Source organism: Caloenas nicobarica, chromosome 13 (assembly GCF_036013445.1).
Source record: "Caloenas nicobarica isolate bCalNic1 chromosome 13, bCalNic1.hap1, whole genome shotgun sequence".
NCBI lineage: Eukaryota > Metazoa > Chordata > Aves > Columbiformes > Columbidae > Caloenas > Caloenas nicobarica.
The window spans coordinates 8,193,663-8,212,034 of NC_088257.1; positions in this window are offsets into that span (position 1 = coordinate 8,193,663).

Consider the following 18,372-nt stretch of genomic DNA (forward strand, 5'->3'; position numbering starts at 1 on the left):
AGATTTCTGTTCAGCCTTATCATATCACGTATCTGAAATGCTCTCGGATGATAAACTATCTGCTCGCCGCATGGCGCAGTCCTGCGCTGGAGATATCTGAGCTAGCTCCGTTACGGGATGTGGCGCAGGCTCTGGCACAAGCGCCGTATCTGCTTCCCTGGCTTGGCTGGCTCCGGAGAGCTGACAGTCACTCAGATCTGACTCGAGTAGCAATACATGTCATTCTCCTGCTCTCCGTGTCTTTTCTTTCCGATAACCAGCTGTCCTGCACATTCTTCAGTTAATACTTTCTAGGTCAGATATGGCCTCGGTAGACTGTATCATTTTGCCCAGAGATAATTCTCCAAAAGCAGTAGGAAACTCTTTGAATACGTTGCAGGATTTTCCAGGAGTTGCTGCTCAGCAAATAAAATTCGGCCGGTCATAAGTCTCTTGAAAAATGTTTGCAGGGAATCTTCATTCCTCGGGGGTGGATGCTGGGATAATATTACAGCAGAGTTGGAAAGGTTTATTGGCAAGGGCCTTCATTGCTGCAGGTGGAGACCAAATGGCAGAAAATACTAGTAATTCTCAAATAACTGAGATAAGCAAAAAAAAGCATCAGAGAAAATAATTTAAAAGCAATTAAAAAATAATTCTGTATTATTGCCCAATATAGAGACTAACAGGAGATCACAGCATTTGGCAGATTTCAAGTTAACTTTCTGATAACTTTAGAGGTTATTTGTAAAAAAAAATACATAGATATATTCGAAGAGTCTAAAGTTATGGCCTTTCACGTCAACAATTTTTCTTTGAACTGCCAGCTTGCCTGTGTGGTTTGAAACAACAGAATGAAGTAAAAACAGGTATGTGGGGTGGTTTTTTTTAGAAACTGTTATGCTTCACTGAATTTCCTGTGCAGAAGTGCTGTTGCTCATCTGCGCGTATGATTAACTTTTGCTCCCTGTAAGTGTTATCAGACCTGTAACCAGGCAAACTCTGCAGCAGATGGCCAGTGCCAGTATGGGTGTTTCTGGTCTGGGTGCCTAATGAGATCTGAGAGTGTAACAGGAGCCTGTTTCATTTTGTCTGTCTCGTGTGGCAGATATACGTCGTGCAAGTGCTCTTGTTGCTCAAGGTCACAGATTCATCAATCAAGAGAGAGCCCTTCCCATTAATCTTTTACCTGCCCATGAGAGTTTCCATACGGCTCAGGAGCTGCCGTGTTGCGTGGAGTGCAGTTGTCCTGAGTTTGTGACGGTACTGCTGTTAATCAGATTAGAGAAGAAATTAGTCACTTTTTAAAACGCAATTTGCCATACTCTGAGCTAAGTCTGCATTCATAAGCCCTAAAACAAAAATACCATTTTGTGCTGTGGCATATAGGCTTCAGTTGGGCCAAACCTTGCTTGCGACACACAACCACGTGTCCCACAAAAGGAAGGTGAATTTCATACGACCTTTCTGACATTATACCCAGAGCCAGAAATATTTGCTGTGAGTAGTTTAAACACTCTTAGCACCTATCATCTCCCCTCTTCATGCACGTATCCAAGGCAGAAGCTGGCAACCGTGCCTGGGAGGACTTGGGGAGCACTTCTTGCCTCATCTTGCCAGCACTTACAGCTGGTTTGAGGTCCTGTTGCCTCCGTGCGCTGACAGAGGGATGTGAAACTTGTGGTAGAGACTTGTCTTTGTGGCTGAGCTATGGTACTTTTTGCTTTGTTTAGATCGCCAAATTTGGTGAAGCTATACTCTTTTGAAATATCTGTATACGGTTGTACAGTAGAGGCTTGTTTGACTTCTAAATTCTTTGTAGTAAAAGACAAATCCATCCTCCACAGCTTGAAGCAGGGGAGGGGAGCAGAGTTATGGCAAAGCAGGGAAGATGTTGGGGGGGAAAGAAGGCAGTAACTGGGAGTAGGAGGGGGACGCCAAATAGGAGGGCAGAGCTTATTTATGGTGTACAGTTTCAATATACCCAGGTGGAGAGATAGGGATCTGGACTGCAGGATAGCTTCTGTGGCGATTGAGTTCGGTGAGATCGCTGCTCTGAAAATGGGACGTTCCTAAAATGACAGGTGCTCTGAAAAATGAGGAAGTGGAGCACTCATGTTGTACATCTAAAATCATTGCATGCTTAATGATTTCAGCTTTAAGTTTTATGGCCTGTTCTCCATCTACCAAGTGAATGTAAGAGCATCTTCTGTCACAGTTGGATAGTAAAGATAAATCTTTGATGTTTATTGAGCATTAAAACTACAGTGAAAGCCCCATACAAAAAACATTGAGGAGGCAATTAATATTACTGCTTTCCTCTGCATGGAATGGAGTTCAGTGGTTTCCAGAAGAAGTGTACATAAAAAGATAATTGAAAACGCCCCTTATGTATATCCACAACAGAGCCGAATTAAGGAATTTTAATCCTGGGATGACACAATTTGTAGGTAAGGGCTTGTTACACAAAAATGGTCTAAATACTTAAAAAGAAGTTGAATATGATCAAAAGCTTTCTTTCTATTATAGAAATATCTGCATTTTAGTATCAAGACTTTCATAGTGAGAAAATTTCTAACTCATTTTTGCCAGTTATGGATAGTAGTACTTTTCTCTGCCACCACCTGAAGTGCTTACACCATGTTCAGGTGACTTATAATTACTCAGATACTTAATCTGTTATCAGGACTGTAACAGTTTAAAACGTGTGCTGAATCTTGTTCTCTACCTCAAGCTTGCAGATCTATGAAGCATTTAGACATTAACATTTTCTCTTGTGTGTGTTTGTGCTATGCTGTAGTAGTAAAGTAACAGATCTAAATATACCATAATTCTTACTTGTCCTAATCAAATATTAAAATCTGAACACTGTTAAGAAGCTGGAATCATGAACCATGATATTTTCCTCATTGTAATTTTTTAGGTACAGGCTGATTTTTACAAATTTTTGTCTCTATAATCACCTCTCCAACTCTTGGTTGCCTTCCTCCAAGAAGATGACCATGTTTTCATATTAAAACTAAGTTAATGATATGAAAGAAAAAGTAAAAGGTATGACCTGCATGCATTCATTACACAGGCAGAGCACCTGGCTGCATTCAGAGCACTGCAAAAGGAACACAAGGCTTTGCCTTTCATGGGAAGAGCTTTTATGTATGTGAGTGAGTAGTGAAAATTGCTATGAAATACTTGAATGCCCAGTTATGGAGTCACAACTGAGAGGTTAAATGCCACATAATGGTATTATTGATGTAAGATGGAAGGATTCTCATTAGTGGAAAGCCAGCTGCTCAAACTACCTATCCAGCTTTTTGGTCCTTTCTACCATATCCTCTTCTCTTTGTACCCTTTTGGCACTTTTTTTTTTTCCCTTCTGTCAGCATCTTATTTTTCATCTTTATTCCTTGTTGCTTTCTGTGCTTTTCTCTAGCAACAGAAACATATTTACTTGCAAGCTGATCCCATCTGTGCTCCTGCACTGTAAAGCTTCCCCCCGCCGTGGCACTGCATGTCTGATTTTGTTTTGTACGACTGCTGGGAAGCTCCAGCCTTCAGGAGTGCCAGGATTTCACACCGCGGATCAGACAGGCATGGTACCACCGCTTGGGCATGGTTTAAAAAAAAAAGAGGCTGTGCAGTTTTTCTTGTGTAAGAAAATGTAATAATACTATAATCATTTGATGCCTGATAGTTCACTGAAATGGAAAACTGCTGAACTTTTAACTTAATTGGGTCTCTTACGCTTGCACGGTTTCCTACTCATGAACCAGAATATATGGGGACTATAACTCAAATATACACTAAGCTGTCCTGGCTGCAGCCTCATACCTTGCAATTAAGCAGGATCAAGACTCTGAAGAGATAACTAAGGAGACCTATGTCCTGGAGGAAATTACCATGAATTACAAAATGATGGTTTCTCTCTTAATAAAAAATGAACTAATGCCCCAGTGTGACACTATGGAACTCTTCAGCTTATAAAGGTACTGTCTTTCAGGAAATATATATGTTAATCCAGCTGTCATGCATAAATGCTCATTTGGGGCCTGATCTAATTCCCATTGAAGTAGAGATGGACACAATCTACTTAAATTTCTCCATGCAGTTTCATGGCTTTCCACTATCTTCATCTGTTGTATCACGTTACTGTGTGTGGGTAGAGTTGCCACATTCCACCCATGACACAACTGTTTCGGTGGCAAGTGAAGTGATATGTGCATATGGTATATGCAGTCTTTACACAAACCGTATGCTTTCAGACAGCTATCTGTGTAATTGGGGGAAGTTATGGAGGCTTCCTGAATATAAAGTTCATTTGCTACATTGTTAGAAGATGTTGCAAGCTTTGTTTGTCATTAGTGTGACCTTACTTTTGATATTTGAGAGGCAGGAGGAGTGATTTATTGTTTACTTTATGTGAAATAGTAACTCAGTTTAATTACTTCAGTTTAATTACTTTGAATAACAATAAAATGGTTGCATGAAGCTTTTAGAAGCAATCTCTATAATTTTCTTATTTCGTGCATCAAACCTTAGACACAAATCATACTTACATAACAGTGACTTAATACAATTTCCTATTACAGTTATACATAGTCTTCCTTTTGCTACCTGTTACCCATTTCCGAGATGTTAAATATCCTCATTCCTGAATGCTTTGTATAGGTGATAATTTTTTATCTGAAAGATTTTGGCTAAGGACAGTCTCTGGTGGGGAAAAAAACCCAAACCCTCCACTGAATTTATAAAGTACATTTTAATCATGAGGCTATTATAGGCACTAATTTTCTTTTCTTCCATTGGTGGTTACAAAAACAGAACAAAACAAAACAAAACCAGAACAAAAAAACCCTGCTGAATAAATGTAGCTAGTAAAGTATGGATATTTCTATATTATCTGAATCGACAAAATACTTTCCTTAGAACACCGGGTTTGCAGAGAGGGAGGACAACACAGTATTGGATGAAACAACAACACAGGCAAAATAATTAAATACCAAAACTTGACCTTTTCTCATGGAGCTACACATTAGATCTCTTCCCTGCTGCAGAGCTGGGTCTGTTGCTCTGGGACACACTGGCACAGGATTCACTTAAATAAGTGTGGGCATATATTGTACGTGCCCGTGAGCTGCTCACCATAGGCTGCCCTTCTCATCGGTGGAAGCTACAGTGCACACCCTTGGTGCCGTCATTTCTTTTTGAAGGCTTCGAAGGCAGAGACTGGACCTGGGATGATGAAACTGGAAAGGTTTGTTTCCAAGTACTGGGAGACCTCAGTGAGCTGAACGAACACAGGGTATTTGCTGCTGCAGAGGGCAGGGGGTCGATAGCCGTGCTGGCTAAAAGGCTGCACCACGAAACGGCTTTTGCTCGGAAAAAGATGAAAATCATTGCCTGGTTCTCAGGTGATCACTGCAGGGGACAGGAAGAAAATTTCTTCAACATTTACAGCTCGTGATTGGTGTGGTGCATTAAGGGTTTTCCCACTCCTTCCAAAATATTAGGCACCTTGAATAAATGCCTTCAGTTGGGGTGAAATGCCAGGTTGAATGAGCCACCCATCTGACTTGCTGTTGTTTCCTCCGTGTCCGTAATTGTTGGACTGCAAGATTTTTTTTAAAAAAGGGACAAAAAGTTGTAGGACAAAAAGCAAAATGTTTGAGCCTGATGCAGCAGGCCCAGACTAAATGACATTTCCAAAAGTGTGGCTTTCAATATAAAGCCTCCTCCTGAGGAACTGGCAAATGCTCAACGAGCACAACACGCAGACAACTGGCAGCCTGAGTCATTTTCGCATGTGATTGTTGAATGTGACAGATTGAGAATAGCAAGGAGTACGAGTTCATGCTATGAGAGTGAAGTAACCCAGCATCCACTCGCTGGCTTAAACTTACGGATAGATGTGGAGTGCTATGGGAGAGAAATGCCATCCAGGTTTTGAAAAACTAAACAAAAAAAGGGTCTAGAACACATGTTATTTTCTTCCTTTGCTCATTTTTATTTCACTGTAAATTGTTTCTTTCTTCTCTTTATGGAAGACGGAAAATAACAGAAGAGCCCTTGAAACATCTTTGTGAAGCCTGGATTGCCATTGACTTATTGCCCTTGTTGCTTTTACTCTGAATACCTTTTGCCTTTCCATTTTACACTGATGCTGGATTGGCCTTTTTATTCCTTGGTAGTTACTGCTCCAGCACATTGGCTGTGCAGAAATGGTTTCAGATAAAACTGGGGTAAACTTGCTTATAGAAACGATCACCTCCAGGCCAACCCAGGGGAGGTTTGCTTTCAGAGCAAACTGCAACAGGCCTGGGAAGGCCAGGGAAGTTACCACTGAAATCTCTGCTGCAATCAAACCTTCTGTTGCAGTTGATCAAAATATTGTATCTGAGTAATGTAGTAGTTAAATTTAGACACACTTTATTTTCATACCTGTTCTTGGAAAAGGTAACACCCTTCCCAATTTCTGCTTCGTAAACATTCAACATGTGATCTCTGCCAGCACAGCTGAGCGCGTCGGCTGTTTGAGACAAATCCATAATGTCTCCTGCACTTGGTGTTTGAAGTTTGCCGCTCACCTATATAACATTGTATGTGAGGGGTTAATTAATTTAACCTTTGTGAAAGGTTGCTTGATTAATTAGTTGTAGAGGTGTTCTAAGGGTGTTGGATGAGAGGCACCATGGACCAGTGGCACCAGTGACATGTTGCAAAAGAAGCAGATGTAAAGACTTCAAGACATGTAATTTTTATGCCCAGGGCCCTTGCAAACACAAAAGCCTCCACGTGCATCCATGGATCTGACATTTGCATGCAACTGCTCCAACCTTCCCTTTAACCTCATTTCGTAGTTCTGCCCTCGAAGCTGCTCTTTATTGAACATATTCACAATTTAACAAAATCTCAAACCCATTCTCTTTCGGGCGGCTGTTCCCTGCTCTCCGAGGCTGTCCCTGCACGGGCTGAAGCTGCTGTGATCTGCCGGGGACATCAGGCCTCGGTGCTGCCCAGGATCTCGAGAGACCATCCAGTGCCAGACTGTGCTGAGGAGAGTGCTCTTGCAAATAATAGACAGCAGGTGGTAGCACATGTTCATTTCATTACTTTTCCTTTCTTTTTTTAAACAATTAGGCTTTGCAGAGGTTCATCTTACTTTATAAAAAGCAGTAGGGGGTGGGAAGATTGCTTCCAGAGAGGATGAGCACCTTGCTTCCAAGTTTTTCTGTTTTTCTGTGAAAGCTAAAGCCCCTCCCTTCCACTATAACATTTCTAGAGACGCTTTTCCTCTTTGAGCTCCTTCACTGTGTTACCTAAAGAGCTTGTCTTGGCTTGACTCTGTAATCCCGTGCGGGATAATTTTGCGGCGGAAGCATGCAGGTAGTGCTGAGCAAGCAGAGCACCGGGGCTGGGAAAAGCAGCAAGCTCCAACAGACCGTGCGTACCTGCACGGGAAGGTCGAATTTAACTGGTTGCATCAGCTAGAAGTGCTGCTGAAAGAAACAGTCTTTTCCAGCCCCAAATTCTCCCGAGAGGTGCAATGGTGGCCAGGGCAGGGTTTCAAACAGACGGGGTCTGGCCACTTGCTTGAGTCAGCCCTCCAGCAGATAAAATGTACAGAGCCTTCTTCCCTACGAGCTGTACCTCAACAGGAGCAATGTAAATTATTTTGGACAAATTTTCCTGTAAGTTTTGTGATAAAGTGGTGCTTTGTATCGGCCTGGTGAGAACGTCTGCATGGGCTGGACAAAGATGCAAACGTGGTTTTGAGGCATTCAGCCCAGTTATGTTTGCATGTCAATAACACATTCATCCCATGATTTATTTAGTACAGACACTTTGTTTACTGCTCACTTTGGAAATATTTCAGCTCCAGTAAAGGTGCAAATTTTTTTTTTTTTTTTAATAACTGGACTTTCATAATTAACTTACATGTTATGACAGTCTGCTGTGGCCTGAAAAGCAGAGCTTCAATGAAATGTTCTTAAATGAAATTAAGGCGATCTAACCTCAGGTTTCTCATTTGACTGGGTTTATAATTGCTTTCAGACTACCCTTAAAAGCGCCCACATCTGGACAACAACATCTGCGGTTTGGCCACTGGGATAACAACTGAGTTCTTTCCTCGCCAGATCTGGACCAGGGCACAGGCTGACATGGACCAGGAGGCTCAACCCTCCTACATGGCATGTACATCTAATATATTATATTTGTATGTATCTATTTATAGTTGTGAGAACAGAAATGCCAACATTTTATGCTATAGAAAATGGATGCTGTCACAAGAATATGTGATCCAACTTGACTCTCCTTATTCTGCACTGTTTAGGTTTTTTGAGGATTGAACTATAAGCTTACTGCAATTAAATTCTGTTTGAGGTTTTATGTCTTGCTTCTGACAAGCCGGAACTTTTCTTCGTCAGCAGCAGCCTGGGATCTTGTTCCCAACTTAAATGTAGAAGAAGTAGCAGTTCTCCAAGGGACAGGCCAGGCTTCCAAATCCTCCAGAGGTTTGTTCTGTGTAGTTTAAATTAGTTCTTGATACCCTGCAGTTACTGTGTTATCTGTTTTTCAGTGCAAACCTGCCTCAGGCTGGTGTGTATTACAATATGTGTACAACATATACCTTTTCTTTCATTAAACTTTACCATTAAAACCTCATTAATTCTCATCTGGATAATCTAGAAGATGAATGATCACCACAGTCCTTCTGTTTTCCAGAGCAGTAGTTGAGCCAAACCCCAACTTTTCCAAAAGAGTGGGTATTAATTTTGTGTCTCAGTCAGCTGGGAAATCACATAGTAAATGTTAATAGCAGGAATGGTTCCTCAGTGAGGTTGCATGTTTCTAAGTAATTTTTTGCAAACTTTACAGAAAAAAATGACTAGTTCTTAAGTAAGTGAATGTAGAAGTAACAGCTGATATGAAGTTATTGGTCAAAGTTGGCCAGATTCTGACGTGTAATTGCAACATGCTACTTCTGAAGGGTGGTGCCTGCAGAAATATCAGTGCTTGTAAGTAAAATTCCCTTCAGGATAGGATGATAGCAAAGCTCTGGGAACACATCCTAATGTAGACTGGGTGTCCTGCCAGTAACCTTCACTGCGGTGATGCAGGAGGAACCACCCGTTGTAGGAGTGCAGATGGCTCACGCTATTAGAGATGTCCCCGACAGGCTGGTCAGCTCTTTCTTATTTTATTTCAGTACCACAGGGAACTATTAATTGCAGAAGGGATGTGCATGTGCTGGATGGTGCCCAGCTCTGTAGGGAGGACCTAAGACCTGCATGTCCCCTCCATTTTCGCATATTTGGGGCTGATGGCATTGGGGGCTGGACCAGGGTCTACTGAACAAATTCCTTCCCTTGTAAGGTGTCTTTTATGGCTCACAGCAGAAGAACCTGGGTTGTGAATAAACATTAGCATGAAGTTGGGACTGGGACAATCCTTCTGGTTTTGTTTAGTGGTGTAAATGACTTTAATTTTGTTTCTAAGCTGTGTCTTAAAAAAAAAATACAATTGCTCAGAGACAAGTCACAGAGTCTCATTCAGGAACAGAGGCACTTCAGCCTGGAAGTCCAACTGAATTCATGTGTTTTTCTCGGATTTGGGAAGCTCTGCCATTCAGCCCCAGCTTGGTGTTGGATGCAATATTTCACCTTGTCCCTTGACTGCTGTTTGACATGGTTTTCTAGCCAAAGTGAGAAAGTGTGCATGCCCAGAGACCAAAGGGATGCTTGGCAAAGAACATCGTGCTCATCTCATGCCTGATGGGCGAGCAGGTTAAAGGCTGTCTCCTCCGGTAGCTTAGCAAAGCCGTACATCAACTCCGGCTCCTGCAGCTCCGGCTTTTTGCTGGGGATGTCACGGATTCAGTTCTCTGGCTGTTGGCCAAAGCAGCCGGTATCTCACATACAGTATCCTGCTATTAGATATAGATGGGAGCTAAGGAGAACATTAGTAATCAGAGCAACTCCACCCAATATGGTGGAGATACAGCACTCTGCTGGGAGATTCTCCTGGAAAACTCCAGTAAACCTGATATTAATCCATCAGCTGACCCTTGATATCTGCAGGTTTCAGCTGAATAAAGTTTAACCTAAGGAAACGGTAAATCTGATGTGTTCCCAAGTGGACTGAATGAGAGCAAGCTGAAAATGTATTTACAGCTTTTACTATGGATTTGTGGGTTAGTATGGTCCAGCCAGGAGGAAAGTTTTTCTCTCTGAGAGGATTCTGTTGCCAGTTACCCTACAGAGGCCAGGTGCTATAAGTCTTTTTTTATTAGAAAAAAAGCTTCTCATCCAGAGAAGAGATTCAGGCCATGTCTGTGTTTTTCTCACATTAAATAGCTTTCATTTAAGCGTTTGTGACACTTTGGTGAAGCTTATGGAGGTCAGAATCATTCAGGGGATTTTATTCTGTGCATTTTTCTAGTGTGCATCCCTGGAGGCTTGTACAGCCCTAAGGAGCACACTGGCTCTGCTGCAAACTATATCTTGCCACTGCAGAACTGAATAAAGAAAATCATAACATAATGCAGCAGGTGAAGTAACCTCCTGGCTCAGCCCCATGGAAGAGTTGGAAGCTAAGGAGGAGCAAGGGGGAGCGGAGGCTGTTAGCATGCAGGAATGCAGAAGGGAGATCTGCTCCAGCCCCCAGCAGTAATAAAGTCAAGCTGCAAAAATACCCTTTTTTTTGTAATAGGAAATTTCAGGAATTCCGTCAGTTATCACTGAAAACCAGACTGCACTCTCAACCCCGTTTTCTCCAAGTGTGAGGATGTGTAGGTTCAGATCAAAGGATCTGGTTTATACTCACTTTGTAGCTACTTATCATGGCCCTACAAAGTATTTCAGTGCTTATGTAATGAATGTAATTTCACTGATCTCATTGAAACTGCTCGTGTATTTAAAATTAGTTGTTGGAGTGCTTCGCGTAGTTATAAAGGCCTCGATGAAAGAAAAAACCTATTTAATGGAAGCACTCAAGTACTTCCAAAAAAGAAACTCCTCCTCGGTGCTGGACTGGCTGAATTCAAATGAGACATCCTCAGGTCAGATAAAAAGCAGATAGTCCGGGGTAAAAGAGCATATTTTTAAAAATTACTTCTTTAAGCATTGGTTCCCGTAACTTTGTTAGTGACGCAATATTACTTGATGCATCATAGGGTGTGTCGGGCGTATTACGCTATATTATACAGTGTAAAATAGTTCTCTATTGGCAGGAGAAATGTTTGACAGTATTTTGAAGGGCCTGCAGCTTGTCCCTTGAAGATCTTTGTTTTTCAACTGCTATACTGCAATGCACGGGAAAATTGATGTTCCATATAACCAAATTTTATAAAAAAAAATAAATTAAAAGGCATTTCTGGTTTTAGCTCTAGCTGATTTCCAGTACAGGCAGATGTAAGAGATTTCCTTGTTTGTATTTTGTTTGTTTGTTTTCTGAAAGATTAATGATTAAAAGGGTTGCTTCATATTTTAAAATGCACTAAAAGTAAAAAACATTGTATAAGACATGACCTAATCCTGGGATTTTTAAGACAAGTTCTGCCTGCTCCGTAGTGTCTGTCTGATCTATACTGTTACTTATGAAAGTGACTGAATTGATGGAGATGTTTTCCTTCCTATGTCACAAGTAACAGCTGAACACACAAATCCCAGTCTTTCCCAGTCAGAACTGATGGGTTGCCTCATATGTCACTTAGTAATAAGAGAAAATAGATTTGAAAATGTTACAGGGAACTAATCAATTGCCGTTTTTGCCTGCTTTGTTGCCCAAACCACAGAATTCATTAGGAGGTTTCTGTATCAGCCCCTATGCTCCAGTCCAGCTGCCAGTTGTGGGGTGACCGTACATGAGCTTCAGGATGTGTAACTGCACCCAGAAAATAGGAGGAGAGCTGGGTGCTCCCAGGAGTGGCAGAGGTCCAGTTTGAACAAAGACTGGCACTTGTGCCAGCTCAAACTCATCATTGGTTTTGCCTTTCCTCATTTAAATGTGTTTCTTCCCTCTGATCGATAGCTGCCTTTATAGCATCATTTCAATTAATTGAAACGGTGATAGCCCTGTTACAGGTGGTCCTTGTGCACTTAACAATATTAGAAAGGGCACTATAATATGCTGTTTCTCTTTGGCACCATTCCCTGAGACAGCTATAGTAACTCCAGGGGACTCCTCCCTTCTAAGCATCTACAAGGAAGTGTCTCAGATGCTCAGCTCTGGAAGACAGCAGAGATGCTGAATCAGAGAACAAGCAATTTTAAAAGAAACGGTATAAAACTGTTTGCACTGTTTGCCTTTTAGAAACAAGGTTGCCTGCGCCTTTTGCGAAGTGGCACAGGATAGATGCTGGTGTGATATTTCATGCAGCAGCTTGAAGATATCGGTGTCTCATTTCCAATAGCCATCACCAGCAGAAGGAGGCTGGTGTGCCCTGCGGCTTGGCTCTGCTGGCAGTGGGACATTGCAGAGCTTCCCCGCAGAGGACATTGCGCTCCTTAGAAAGTTCAGCTCTACTGTGCCAACCATGAAGCGGAGCATTACCCAGAGCACTTGATTTTCTACAGCCGTTCACTCACTTGGAAGAAATGGAAAGGAAAAGCAACTTCCTTTGGAAGGAAAATGGATGACTTTCATGACCCTGTCATAAGCATTTCATTACTCAATAGTAATTCCTAAATTCTTCTTTTGTTTCCATCTCATCAGAAAGTAAGATGATTGGGGGGTAAATACCTACTTTTCAACCAACAGTTTTTCCTTAGGTTCTTAATAAATCTTTGGAGGTGTTTTGATTCATGTACATGCCTACACACCTGCCAGGGCTTTTGTAAACCAGCACCTCCCACTGTGGCCGGCTCTTGCACCAACCGGCCAGAGCAGCGCAGGACTTGGCAAGGCTGAGCTGTCCCCTCACGTTGTTCCCGAGAGCCTGTCAGCTTCTTTCTGCCTCTTCTTGGGAATCTTGGAAAGCAAAGACAAGGCATGAAAATTGTCCACATGTTTATCTTAAAGGCAAATTACTTGATGCTCTCCTGCAGTCTCTGCCAGAATGTTACAAGAATAAAGACTAAAGTGTGTTGTAAATAGCTTGAAACCTTGTGTGTGAAGGTAGTTCTGGGGTAATTATAGTATTTCTCTACTTTAAGAATCCCGTTGGGATTGACCCTAATGCTCCCTCATGCACGGATCCCTCACGTGACTGCAGTCATCTTTTCGTGGCAGGTTACTTGGCATAGCTGCAGACAGGAGCTAAAATCCTCGTGCTCCTTTGCATTGTGGTGTTAACCTGCAGTTAAGGCACAGAGACATGAGTTTCAACACTTTTTAACTTAGTGATTCCCTAATTATACAAATTTCGCATATGTAGGTTGCAAAAGAGAATACAGACATTTACAACTCTGTCTTCCAGACCACTTAGCACTCTATATAATGTTAAAAATTCGTGAGCCACTGATCGAACCCCACTAGAAAATATCACATTGCCTGTTGGAAGTCCTCTAAACCTTTCCTGCTCTCTCTCCCAGAAGAACAAACAAGTTATCTCATAGACTTATGCAATTCTCCTTCTGCATCGCCACTGCAGGCCCTGATGAGCTCAGCTGGCAATGCCCCTGGCCGAGCCCACCAGAGGAAGAGCTAATGCTGTGCGAACCCTGCTGTACCTCACTGCCGTTTTCCCAGTGGAAACTGCAGTGAGATAAATCAACTTCATTTCATGTCAGCTGGAATTCCTGCAATGTGTGGCTTTATTCTGATAATATTAGCCAGTCATTTTCCATTTTAACAGTTTCTTTCCCAAAGGCGTGTGAAGGTGCAGGAGAGTGGAGTTCCTCTCACTCACCAGCACGCACAGGAAGGGAGCACAGCACAGGGAAGTCAATGCTTGCTGAGATCCTACAGGAAAATAATCTGAAAGATATTTGAATTTATTTTTCAAAATATTTTGAGAATGAATAATCACACATGCTTATAGTCTTCTTCCATTAAACAAGCCATTTTTGTCTATAGAATGATCCCTTTTGTGTCCCATAGGACTATAGAAGTCAGCAGTGCTGGTGCTTATGGAAGACGTGCTAAATAGTGGATGCACAGAAAACTAAACATCAGCTCCTCCAGAACCACCCGTGACAGCTGCCATTCTCCATCAAGCTGGATGGATTTAAACAAATGATGAGGTATGGGATTTTTCTCTAGCCTCTGAGGAACCTCCCATTTTTTATCTTTGTATTTGTATCTGCAGGAGGCATCTGATCCACAAGACAAATCAATTGAAAGCCTACTTTAATCATAAAATGTGGGAAATAGCTGGAGGGTGAAATATCAGGCTGGGATTATGAGACTAAAGCTACGTTTTATAAAGGAAAACCTTGTGCCCGGCAATTGTCCTTGTAATGTTGCAAGAGCCAGAGGCATTGAATTAATTCCCAATACAGCTGAGTTCTAATTATCCAAACAGATCAGGGGACCCAGCAGCAATACATCCCCCACTAAAGCTCACAAAGCCACTTCAAAGCAGTATGGTGGTGTTCCCCGAGATGCTGTTGTGTGTGCAGCCACCACTGATGGCACCTCAGTCAACATAATCTCACACCCCAGTGGCACACTAAGTGATTCTTGGTTTTGTTGCTTTTAAATAAAGATGGGACATCCAATCATTTAGATAATGCAAGTAGGAGGACGTAACATGCTGAGATAACGGAGAGTGGAGTACAAAAAGAAACCAGAAAAATGAGGTTTCTGCAGAGGAGCTTGCAATCTCTAGCCAATTTTCCATGTGTTTTGAAGGAGCTTCATTCCCATCAGGACAAAACAAATAGTTTATGATCTGAGGGTTTATCTGCCACTTGTTGATGGTGTCTCAGTTTTATTTCTTTAACCTGTCTTGCTCCTATGAGTAGAAGTCGAAGGGGAGAAGGCAGAGCACCCCTGTCAGCAGGGTTTCCAGTGCTGGATGCACACACAGGTGTCAGAGGAACTAATAATGCTGCCAGCAAGGGACAGTGGCAATGCAGAGAGGGATTGCTGGTAGGTAGATGGAAAAGGGAAGGGAAACCACAGACAGCAGCGCACAGGAAGGTCTGCACTGGGGTTGCTCATTGACTGCACTTTGGGGATAAAATCTCAGGGCCTCTGGTATTTAATGTGACATTATTGCTAAAACAGTCAGTGCAGACTTGAAAGATTTAATGCCTGGTAGAGCCTAGAGACTGGCTCATATAACCGCATGTATTTTGTTCCATTAGTAGCTCTTTGCTTGCAGAGAAATCATAATCATCTTCTTCAATAAAACGCATTGATTGTCTCCCAGACAGGTTGTCCAAGAGTCGTCAAAGTCTGGTGGGTCACTCTGACGTATTCACCACGAACAATCGATAGCTGAAATTCAGGCGGAGAAATGTGTCCTGCCAGATGAGCGTTGCTTCTGCAGCTGGGCTGCCCCTGTAAATCTTTTTGTTACTCAGAGAAAGGTTGTGGCAGCAACCGAGGTCTGAAGGCAGCCGTCCTGCTGACGTTCTCAGTGCACGACACATCCAAATCGAGCTTAAGGTTATCACAGGCATTTATTTTAAATTGACAGAATAGGGTGTGGTATTTTGGGCCATGGGTGGAATGTAGATTTTTGGGTGTTTTCCTGATTTATGATTGGAAATACTTAAAAAGCAATTTCTGTTTTTGCAGAAGAATAGCTATGTCATCTTCCTGTGAATAACACAGGGTGTTCACATCTCCATGGCAATTGGATGTGATAAAATAAACAGATGTTCTGAGGTTCTTCTACAAGAAAAGTCCTGTAAAGGTTTGAGGTTTAGTCCTCCTAATGCATATATATTCCTTTGCCTTCATGTTTCTCAAAAATCATAAGTCTGCTGTGAGACATGCTTCAGCTCATGGGATAAGAAAATACAGATCCGAAGAGAATTATGGCTGGAAGAAATTTCATTAACTTTAAAAAAAAATATTGGAGAAGATTTTAGGAATAAGGCACTTGACTCAACATGTCTACCCTTTATTTCCATCTGCTGTAATCCTGTCTTCAGCTTTCATTACGTATCCTAATTCCTTTCCTCTTTCAGAAATGAACAGAGTTATCTCTTAAATTCCTCTGTCTCAATCCCTTGCTCTCCGCAGGCTGCAGCACAGCAGCCCCCCGAGGAAAAATGCTTATGCTAAATACCCCTTCTGCCCAGTGCGAGCATATTATATGGCTTTTTACTGGGATGTTTTCATGGACATGCACACACACATATACATACCCCCACTCATGACTTCAGGAAGCCATACGAGACCACAGCAGTCAAATTAATTTGAGCCTTTATTTGAACAAATGTCAGAATTTGTTGTCCTTCCTGGTGCAGCTGCAGAGCCTTTCGGCCTGTGCCAGCTCTTGTGGGGCTCAGGAGATCTTTGTGTCTGGGAGGGTGCTGCGCAGATTTTTGGTTGTGTTTGCTAGTGGTTAGCAGAGATGAAGAGAAGGGGAGGGTTGCAGGGTTGCTGTCTGAGCCAATTTATTTTTGTTGCTATTTCACTGGTGACTAAAAGCTCAATATAAGATTGTAGCTGCCTAGTGCTCTGTACTGAGTATGGCCTGGCAGACTCACTGCTTTCCCAAAAGGCTTCATGCTCTTAAACAAACAAAGGAAAGAGTGGAAGGGGAGCGTGGCAGTGCTTCCCCACCCTCCTGGCAGGGCTCTGCCTGCGCCGGAGCAGCACCAAAGCCTCCTGACTCCTGCCCAGCATCTCATCTGCACCTTTCCTTTCCTTTCCTTTCCTTTCCTTTCCTTTCCTTTCCTTTCCTTTCCTTTCCTTTCCTTTCCTTTCCTTTCCTTTCCCTTCCCTTCCCTTCCCTTCCCTTCCCTTCCCTTCCCTTCCCTTCCCTTCCCTTCCCTTCCCTTCCCTTCCCTTCCCTTCCCTTCTCTCAATACTTTCTTCTTTTTTTCCTCTTTTTAATTTTCTTCTATTTCTTTTTCTTTTTTTTTTTTTTTCCTTTTTTCCCCCACATTCTTAAATGCATTTGGTGGACTGCAGTTGCTGGAACACCCCAAACCTTGTGAGAGGCTCTCTGATGTGTGATTGAGGATTGAAGTGTAAATAGAATATTTTTGGGGGAGCCAGCCCAGCTTTGGCGATAACCCTGGGGGAAGAACGGTTCAGTCTGTTCTGCACATCCCAGCCAAAGTGACTGCTGACACACGAGGAATCCTGTACTTGTGGCAGGTGTCAGATTTGCTCTTGCTTCATATAAACTGTAGAGAAGAGAGAATTTTATCCTCGAAGAACAATAGAGAGAAGTATTGAAAGTACCTTCACCACACTTTCCATCTTTCTGTACCCTTTAATTTCATGTGCTTTGTTCCAAGTTGTGTTTGCTGAAATAATTATAAGGTGCTGGAGTTTATCATCTTCCTGGATGACAGCCCTACCTGGAAAATGGGAGAGAATAAAAGCCACGTTAGCACTTAGACCTGGGCTGGTTCCCACCCTGAGCCAAGCCCTCTGTTCTGGAGCTCAGCTGTTTGCAGTTGGCAGTCCATTTATTTAAAAGCTGTTAAAATACCCAAATATTTTTTCCCTAGAAATTCTATGAAATTGAATGTAATTAATTTTTGCCTTTCTAGCAAGCGGTTGAATTATTTTTGTTCCACATCAGCTAATAAAGCTCTCAAGATGGAAAGCTGTTTTCCTGCCACAATGAAGCAATAATAATATTTTGCTCTTAAAGCATCAGTGTTCATCTGAGCATCACAAAATATTTTGCAAAGCTGGACAAATGTAAGGGTTGGTATGTATACACACAGATATATATATATATATATATGCCATCTGTCAGGGGCATTTCAGTCACAATCTGTTGTCTCTAACTGCGGTCACAGCTGGTTCCGGCTGGGGTGAAAGCTGACCCGCACCGAGGAAAGGGGTTATCTTCCAGACCTCTGAATTCTTTCGAGGTGGTAGAAAAAGCTTGAAAACACCCATTCAGTCTCTTTTCCCCTCTAGCCCATTAAAAAAAAAAAAAAAAAAAAAAAAAAAAGACTGGGATTTTTTTTTATTATACTTTTTGCTGAAAAAACCCAAGTCAGCAAACAAAACCCCCCATCTCCAGTTGGCTGGAAGATTTATTAGGGTGAGGTGGGGGGAGCTAATTTTCTTGAATGGTTTCAATTTTATTTGTAACCTGAAAAAACAAAAATTCAAACCTCCATTCTTTATTAAACATAATGCTCTTTTCTAGCCAACCCCATGTCTCAATCCGCCCCCCCAAAACAAACATAAAAACAACAACAACAAAATAAACACAAAACCCTAATGTGATCTAATCTTGGGTGCCAAGGAAAACCCTTTCTGAGCTGGGTAAGAGACCAGTATGCTGGGGGCAGGCTCAGGAGTGCG